We start from the raw sequence: 8,522 nt of genomic DNA on the forward strand, positions 1-8,522 counted from the left end.
GCCACCCAGGCACCCCTAGAGAAGAATATTTAAAACAACTCTTACCTTATTTCTTAGATATATCAGAGATGGAGGTTAAGATTTTCATTTCAGCCTTACTTTAGAACTTCCTTTTCCCCATCAGATTGCCTTGGAACCTTGGAAAAAAATCAAATGATCCCATGAATGTAGGTCTATTTCAGGTTCCTATTTCTGTTGCATTGATACATGGGTGCACTTATTTCATTACTACATGTCATAAATATTGCTGCCTATCGTAAGTCTTTAAATAAGATAATTAATGCCTCCAAATCTTTTTTTAATATTTAAGATCATATTGGCTTTCCTAGATTTCCTAGAAGCAGCTGGTCCATTTCTACCAAAAGCTCTGCAGAGACTTTGATTGTAATTAGTTTCCCTTAAATATCAATTTGAAGAGAAACAACTTCTTAACAATATAATTAGCATGACATGTATTCTTATGTTTAGGTTATCCTTAGTTTCTCTTAGTAAAGTTGATTAGTTTTTGTGTAGAGGTCTTACAAGTCTCTTGTTAAGTGCATGCCTAACTATTTTACATTTCTTTTAATGTGTTAATAAAATAAATTGTTTTCAAATGTCATTTTCCAATGGTTTGCCTCTTAAATATAAAAACACAGTTTTTTATATCATCCTTGTATGTGGCGACTTTGTAGTATTCATTTTAGGGTTTTTTAATGTTTATTAATTTATTTTGAGAGAAAGAGAGAGAGAGAGAGCATGAGAGGGGGAGGGACAGAGAGAGAGAGAGGGAGAGAGAGGATCCCAAGCAGGTTCTGTGCTGTCAATGCAGAGCTTAATGTGGGGCTCAAACTCCTGAACTGTGAGATAATGACCTGAGGCAAAATCAAGTCAGATACTTAACCCATTGAGCCACCCAGGAGCCCCAAATTCATTTTAGTTTTAAAGTAGCTTTATTTTCATAGTTTTAAAAGTATTTTTCTATATAATTATATCATCTATGAAAAAAAAAAAAGCTCCCCTGCTTGTTTTCCAAACTTAGTAAATTTTAGGACATTATCTTGACTTATTGTACTGCTTAGGACCTACAAGACTATGTTTAATAAATTAGCGAGAGCAGATAATCTTGTCATCTTAAAATGTTGGGGAGAAAGCACACATTTTTTTTTTACCATTAAGTGTAATGCAATCTGTAGAATTTTTGTGAATGTCCATTTGTTATACTAGACTTTTTTTTTTTTTTGCAATAAATAGGTATTGGATTTTGTCACATTCTCTCTCAATATGTATTTATATTTGTTTTTCACCTTTATTCTGCTAATATGATACATTTCATTGATTGATTTTCTAATGTTAAACCAACTTTGCACCACCGGCACAAACTCACGTGGTCACAATGTATTTTTTATATACCGTTAGGTATTTATTTTGGGATGCTTGCTTCTATGTTCATGAGGGATATGGGTGTTTCATTCTCTTTTCTTGCAATGACTTTATCAGATTTATTATCAGCATTATACTTCCTTCATTAAACTAGTCAAGCTGTGTTTCTTCCTGCCTAATTTTGAGAAAGTTAGTATGAGATATTATTTCTTCCTTACATATGTTATAGAAACTAACAATAAAACCCTCTGGGCCTCTACCTTTGTGAGTAGGAAGGGCTTTGATTATGAATTACATTCAATATTAGACTTCCAAATATTCAGGTTTTTCTATTTACTATTGAATCAGGTTTGACCAGCTGTGTTCTCTGTGGGATTTACCTATTTCATCTATGTCAGGGTTTCTTAACTTCAGCACCATTAACGTTTTGACCTGGATAATTATTTGTTGTAGGGGACTGTTCTGTACATATAGGACATTTAGTGGCATCTCTGACCTCAACTACCAGATGTCATTAATACCATTGATCCTTTCCCATGTGACAACTAAATATGTCTCCAGAGACATTATCAAATGTGCCCTGGATGGCAATATTGTCCGTCCTTTAGAACCAATTGTCTAAGTAGTAAAATTTACAGCATAAAGTTCATGAGATTTCCTATTTATTATTTTGCTTTGCTTTAATAAGGATTTGTAGTGATATCCCTTTTTCTATTATAAAATTACTAACTTAAAATATTTCTCTCACTTTTATTTTTTATTATTATTATCACTTTTTTTTAAACAGTCTTAAGGTCTTTTATTTTTTACTTATCATGCCATGAATTCATAGGCAATGGGCTCCAGCAGCTCAGGCTCCTTTCCATTGGTTCTGACAAAGTGTGCTTCTCTGGGTGGGCCAGGCTGACACTTCAGCTGAACCCAAATACCTTTCTCTTTGGCTTCCTTTTTTTTCTGATCACTTTCCTTCACATGCTTCAGGAAGCTATCGTGGCTATTCAGGTGCTTAATCTGTTCAATATGTACATGATTTCTCTTCACAAGAATCTTGCCCTTAACTTGCTGGCTTACGACAATGCCAAGAGCATGCTGGGTAATACCGTAGACTCTTCCAGTTTTGCCCTGGTTACATTCGTGGGGCTCTGCATTTTGAACAGTGTCCCTTCCTTTGATGTCTACAATATCATCTTTCTTGTTGATTCACACATATGTTTCCAAAGGAACAACTCCCTGTTTCCTAAAAGGTCTAGAGAACATATAGCAGGTGCCTCTTCTCTTTCCCTTTGTGTTGATCATTTTGGTGCCTTCCTGGAATATGGTGGTTGTGGCTGACAGGTTCTTTTCTTTCATTGATCTCTGCCCTTATTGTTTCTCTTGATATTTCTTTCTTCCTTCTTCTACAAACTTTTTTTTATTAATTCTGTTTTTGAAATTTACTTTGAATCCCTCTGACTTTTTAGATGTGCGTTTTTTACTATAATAGTTCATGGAGGGTTGATAATACACATTAACTTTTCATGGTCTTCCTAGAATTAATATTTGGCTGTTTCATGCACAAAGAACTTTACAACGGTGCATTTATTTTTTTCTACATTCTTTTTGCTATTGTTGTCATATAAATCTTACAAATGCAATGGTATAATCTTTGCATTAAAAATCTACTTTTTAGGGGCGCCTGGGTGGCTTGGTCAGTTGGGCGTCTGACTTCGGCTCAGGTCATGATCTCACGGTCCGTGAGTTCGAGCCCCGCATCGGGCTCTGTGCTGACAGCTCAGAGCCTGGAGCCTGTTTCAGATTCTGTGTCTCCCTCTGTCTCTGCCCCTGCCCTGTTCATGCTCTGTCTCTCTCTGTCTCAAAAATAAATAAACGTTAAAAAAATCTACTTTTTAAAGAAACTCGGAAAGCAGAATATGATTTTTTATATTTATTCACATATTTTAATTACTAATTCTCTTCCATCTGAGTTTCCTCTGGTACCATTTCCTTTCATTTTGAATGTCTTCCTTCAGGACTTTATTTTAACTAGTCTGTTGTCTATATCTTAGATTTTATTTGCCTGATCACATCTGTATTTTAAATTTCTTGTCTTTTCTTTTTTTGCTAAATATAGAATTATGTATTGAGTATTTTTTTCTTTATATCTTCAGTATGTCATTCCATTGTCTAAGAGTGATTGTTTCAAGAAGCCAGACATCGTGCATACTTTTTTTGCTTTTTGTCTAAAGTATTTTTTTTCCAGCTGTGTTTACAATTTCCCTTTCATCCTCTGTTTCCAGCAGTTTGAATATGAGATGCCTCTTTGTGGTATTCATTGCATTTATCCTGCTTAGGTTTGCAGGGCTTTCTGCATCTGTGTATTGTTTTTTGCCAAATTTGCGAAGGTTTCAACTATTGTTTCCTGAATTATGTCTTCTGCCCCATTTTCTTTTCTCCTCTGGACCACAAATCACATGCAAGTTAGAACACAGTAACTGAAATTTTTATTGCAAACTTATTTTGGTCTCTTGTATCATATATTGTCTATTGTTCAGGCTTTGACAATTCTGCTAAGCAATCAATTCCACTCTCTCCAGTCTCTTGTTGATTATGCTCACCTTTGGAACTTAAAAATATGACACCACACATTTAACACTAGACTTCTATTGGGATCCTTTTTATAGTTTCCATTTCTCCTCTGATAGGTCTTCACCTGTTAACTCATTATAATCATTTTTCTTTTGTCTTTGAATAAATCTATAATAGCTTCTTTATCTGCTCGTTTCAAAATCTGGGTCATCTCAGTGTCTGTTTGTACAGACACTTTTGTTCATGTCACTTTTTTTTCTGTTTTGTACATCCTCTAAATTTTACTTCATATTGGACGTGATAGATGCCTTTAATCTATTATCTTTCTTTAAACAGTGTTGATTTTTTGATCTGTTGAACCGTTAGCATACTGGTTTATAACCTGGAGTTCTGGGAGGCTTGATTTTCATATTGTGTTCGGGCTAGTCTTCACTCCTGTAGCATGGCCCTTTCAATGCAAATCATGATCTTGACCAAGGCACTCCAACTTGGCAGCATTCAAGCTGCCATATCTATCTTTTCTGAGAATGGTAACAGTTTTTTAGCTTTCCAGCTGGTGTATTACACCAGATTTCTTGGACTCTCCCCTTCTCATGCCCAATCCATGGGGCAGCCAAAATTTGGCGGGGGGGGGGGAGTTTATAAGTAGTTTTGTGAACACTTCCTATTGTGGCTCCCTCCTTGCTGAGATGTCCCTCATTATTTTCTAGCCTCTTGGGCAACCTGGAACTCTGTCTTCTGCAGTGCAAAGCCTCTAAGACTGATGTTTTCTGCTTAAATGTTTGATATGCTGCATCATTTGAACAGGAGAATTTCCTTGGGGAAAAGCTATGCACGTAAATATCTCACCCATTGAAGTTTCTTTTTCAAAGGACAAAAATCCCTCCAGGTTATATTTGCTTTTCGTCATCCTCCAGTACCTTCAAAGACTTTGTGTGTGTGCGTGTGTGTGTGTGTGTGTGTGTGTTTACCTTTGTACATTTTGTCTAGAGTGTAATGATCTTCATGGTAGGATCAACCTTGTACAAGTTGCCCTACAATTATATGAGAACTGAAACTTCTCTTTTTAAATAAAATGAATGAAAATAATTGTTACCAAATATTAGCCAGACCCTCTATTTCCTGTCCTTAATATAAATTCTTAGAATTAGAGGCTTTGGATGCTTCTTGCAAAACTTAAATATATTTGCAAGCTATATTATATTGATAAATTTTATAACATCACCAAATTGTATTTTTATCAGAAAACCTGTTTATATTTTTATTTTGATATTATTGATTTTTATATTTTGTATCTACATTGAAATAAGGAATGTTTATTTTGTCATCATGATGTGAATTAGTAATCTTTCTGTATTTTCTGTATTCAGGAATACAAAAAAAGTAATTACTCCTTAAATGTTTGAAATGAAATTTCCAGGGGCACCTAGGTGGCTCAGTTGGTAAGCGTCTGACTTCGGCTCAGGTCATGATCTTTCCAATCCGAAGTTAGAGCCATGCTTTGGGCTCTGTGCTGATAGCTTGGAGCCTGTTTCAGATTCTGTGTCTCCATCTCTCTCTCCTTGTGCTTCCCCAGCTTGTGGTGTGTGTGTGTGTGTGTGTGTGTGTGTGTCTCTCAAACACAAATAAACATTAAAAAAAATTGAAATGAAATTTCCAATAAAATTGTATGATTCAGAATAGCATTTTTAATTGATTTTTTTAAATTTTATATATCAGATTATCTATTTCTTTTAAGAGTAAATTAAATATTCCCATTAAATCATCAGTTTTGCCTATTTTAAAATTAACTATATTTATTTTATTACTCATATTATCATAACTCATGTTTAATTTATGCAGTTTACTTACATGCTTGTTTAAAATTTTATTTGTATTTTATATCGCTTTAAGGCAATTTTGCAAAAAAAATTATCTATTTTTATTACTTTTATTTTATTCCAAAATCCATTCAAGTTATGAATTTCTTCTCTCATTTTTCTCTTAATTAGAAGAGTTCCAAAAATGGTTGAGGATTTATGGTAATTCAAATCATTTCAAGAAGAACAATATCCTCTGTCATTTCCAACAGACTCAGTTTTCATTTTCTGTGTAGTTCCATTGGCCTTTATGTTGGTAGAAATTCTAGCTATATTCTGTCCTTAGGTAGAGGATCACAAATACTTTGGTATAATTTGCCCTTAATAAAATTCAGATATTAAGTGGATGGTTCAATGATTTTGGACAAATGTATACATTCTGTTACATTCCTGAGATTACCACTATCATCAAATTCTGGAATATCTTCATTTCCCCCAGAAAGTTCCCTGGTGGCCTTCGTAGTTAGTTCCTCCCAGCCAACTCTCATCCCCAACAATGATGTAATTTCCATCACTTGTGATTAGGGCTTCTCAGGACTAATCATCTTTATCTGGTTTTGTTTTGTTTTGTTTGGATAATTTTTAGGGCAATTTCCCTGTACAGGTGGCATTTTAAATTTAGGTCACCATCCACTGAATCAAAGTTTTAATATGCAAATAATCATCTCAAAACATGCTTATAAACTGCTTATTGACTTTTTTTTTCTTCTAAATTGAAGTCAGTGATTTTTATTCTCCAACCAGAGATATAGTTTAGATTTTAACTAGACCTCACAGGATGTGCTCTAGGGAGGGTATGAGAAAGATATTAACAGATCACTATGACTGTGGCTGCTACATTCCACAGCTATGTAACTCAGTTAATTATTTAACCTTTTCAAGACTGTGTTTGCTAGCGTTAATAAGTGTGATAATATTGGGGCGCCTGGGTGGCTCTGTCAGTTGATCGTCCGACTGTTGATTTTGGCTCAGGTCTTGATCTCATGGTCATGAGATCCAGCCCCACGTGGGCATGGAGTCTGCTTAAGATTCTGTCTCTGCCCCTCTCCCTCGCTTGTGCTCTCCCTCTTCTTCTCTCTCTCTAAAAAAAGAAAAAAAAAGTGTGGTAGTATTGCTAAATTCAAAGGCTAATTAGGAAAATTAAATGAGGTATTATATTTAAGTCCCTGGCATGAGGTTTGGCACAATTGGGAACCATATAAATGCTATGGATTTTTTTTTATAGACTCAGAGAAAACTACACATTCTCAAACAATTTAGCCACATTATAACTAACTTTAGTGAAGGTCATTTCAGTGGGACACAGTTGGTATTCAAATAGGTATAAGAGAGTGGTAAAGGCATATTATTTGAATATTCTTAACTTCCTTTTAAACTAACAAACAAAAAACACCAATAAACAAAAAAAAAAGCCTTAAGAACATTTAAACAAAACATAGGTATCAAAGTACCTTCACAAACCCAACAGGTGGGGACGTAAAATATAGCAGTAATTCACATGTAAGATCATCAGTTCAGTAGTAAATATCCCAGAGAAATGTTTAGGGGTGAGGAACAGGTTTCAATACAAACAAGGGAATTCTTTGGGGTGTTAGAATCATTCTTTTTTTTTTTTTTTTTTAATTTTTTTTTTCTTCAACGTTTATTTTTTTGGGGACAGAGAGAGACAGAGCATGAATGGAGGAGGGGCAGAGAGAGAGGGAGACACAGAATCGGAAACAGGCTCCAGGCTCTGAGCCACCAGCCCAGAGCCTGATGCGGGGCTCGAACTCACGGACCGCGAGATCGTGACCTGGCTGAAGTCGGACGCTTAACCGACTGCGCCACCCAGGCGCCCCTCATTCTTTATCCTCCTTGGGGTGATGGCCAAAAGAATCTATGCCCATGTACAAATTTATGTAACTGTGCACCCAAAATGGTGAATTTTGCTGCACGTAAAATTTATAAAGTAAAAATAAATAAATAGAAACAAATTAATCATCTATCTATAATAGGTATAGCAAAGCAATAATTAACCTACTGCCATTGAGAAACAATATTTCAGCATAAGAAAAAATAGATAAATACAAATGTAATATCATCCAAGTTAAATAAAATCTCAGGAAATAGTATTAACAACCATTTTTCCTAAAATTATATATATTATCTATTTTACTGCCTATAAGCTATGAAAACTCTTTAATTAGAAGAACATGTAGTAATTACAATACCCACACAGAATTGTAATATATTCCAATATTGTGATATCCACATAGAATTCCCCACAAAAAATGGGCTCCTTGGAGAAATAGCTATCTCAGGTCTATGAAGAAAAGAGGTAAAAGCTGTCCATTAAATCTGAACCAGAATGCAAGGAATCTATCAAAACTGATGGGATTACATTAAATGGGTAATAGAGCCAATTGGAATGGTCTCACTGGCCAAAACTGGGATAATTTGAACATCAATACCATGATGCTCAGTGATTGCAACCCAGATATATAAATTTTTCTGAGTTCATAATACTACTCAAAAATTAAAATTAAGGTACAAAATAAACCCCATTTGTAGTTTTTGGTTGTTATAGAACATCTCATTCTGATAACCAGCAGAGATATAGAAAGATAAACCTTAATCCTCCTTTTTTCTTTTAATTTTTTAAAAATTTTCTTCTTTTTTTTAATGTTTATTTATTTTTGGAAGAGAGAGAGAGAGAGAGAGAGCGCGCGAGCATGAGCGGGGGAGGGGCAGAGAGAG

At 34.8% G+C, this 8,522-nt stretch overlaps 1 pseudogene; it reads right to left on the reverse strand.

Moving 5' to 3' along the window:
- Nucleotides 1–2,175: 2,175 nt before the first annotated feature.
- Nucleotides 2,176–2,658, reverse strand: LOC124502922 (60S ribosomal protein L21-like; annotated as a pseudogene).
- Nucleotides 2,659–8,522: the final 5,864 nt, after the last annotated feature.

The sequence above is a fragment of the Lynx rufus genome, unplaced genomic scaffold, assembly GCF_022079265.1.
Source record: "Lynx rufus isolate CCGP_SWC_20201006 ecotype Redwood Valley unplaced genomic scaffold, mLynRuf1.p SCAF_8, whole genome shotgun sequence".
Classification (NCBI taxonomy): Eukaryota; Metazoa; Chordata; class Mammalia; order Carnivora; family Felidae; genus Lynx; species Lynx rufus.